We start from the raw sequence: 1,430 nt of genomic DNA, 5'->3' as shown, positions 1-1,430 counted from the left end.
AACTTCTCACTTCACAGTGGATTTTCTCGAACTAAGAAATTTCCTGAATTAGTGAAAATTTCAAAATGGCTTCAAATCGAGGCTATGACGCCTAGAAGAGTCTTTACATCCTGCTGGCATGAGATTAGCATAATCTCCACGTCAGAAGCTTGCTTCTACTTAACCATTTAATAGACTCGCGTTTTTTTCCATCGTGACTAGTTTAGCAAGCTAAGCACATCATCCATTACAGCACACTCCTTGGGCTGCGAAATGTGGCCACAATGGTCTGGTGGAACGAACTATCACAAGTGCAATGCGTGGGTTCAGGCATTTACTTTTAAGAGGCACAAACAGATTTATTTTACCTGTGGTAACCTCAAGAGAAAGCTGTTATAATCCAGAATCCGCATTAAACATCACGTTCCTTCATTCTAAACTGGGCAGAGCCGGTTTACGTTGGAAAATGACATAGGTGGAGGTCATGGTAAACAGAAATACTGTCACCAGTAAACTTACTTACATTAGAAAATTTTATTTTATTTGATGAACTGATAGCCGTCTAAAGGAACAGGACTCTTATTTTATTGTACTTGATTGAACTAGAGACGTTGAAAAATTTGGTGCTGGACTGTGATTCGAATTCGTATCTTCTCTTTCGAGGATCTGAATCCCTCGGTACAGTATAGTTCAATCATTTTATTCCTTTACCCAAGACTGCAGTCTTCTCTAGGTCTCCTCCAAAGGTAAATACGTGGGTCCGAATCCTGATCCAGTACAAAAATTTTCATAATTTCATTTCAAGCCCTATCACGTGCACACCGGCCTGCTAGTGAAAATTAACGTGCATTTTTAATGTCTGTTCATGTTGTCAACAATTTCTGGACAAACACGCATACATCTTACTGTTGGTGAGTATGCAATTGATACTTCAGCAATATTCGTGGACAATAAAGAAGAACGATAGGAGTGCGGTTCGATTGTCGCTCAGGCACAAAAATTTGTGTCCTTATTTTAGATTAATCACCTAGCAGCTGGCAAGAAAAACCGATACGTAACATTTGATTTTACTTAGTTAACAATCCGATTACGTCTTGGGTTCGTATCTCCGTCGCAGAACTTCACATCACGCGCTTCATCTTTAAATTCATACACACTTCGTTACTTCTCAATTGAGGTATATCAGACATCTTTCATGGTTAGTTAACAGGGATGAAAGGATCTTGATAGGAGTCCCGGTTTATTACAAAAACTGTCGTCTTTCATTTTCAAGTTTAGATTTGGTTACTGATATAGACGAAAATTTCGGTACTTCATGACTCTTCATGGATAGTCAGCAATATGATACGATTAGATTAGATTAGATTAATACTTGTTCTATAGATCATGAATACGACATTTCGTAATGATGTGGAACGAGTCATTTTAATGAAAGATTTCTTTACATACCA

This window comes from Schistocerca piceifrons, chromosome 5, assembly GCF_021461385.2.
Source record: "Schistocerca piceifrons isolate TAMUIC-IGC-003096 chromosome 5, iqSchPice1.1, whole genome shotgun sequence".
NCBI lineage: Eukaryota > Metazoa > Arthropoda > Insecta > Orthoptera > Acrididae > Schistocerca > Schistocerca piceifrons.
Note: the sequence above shows the minus strand (reverse complement) of the source record.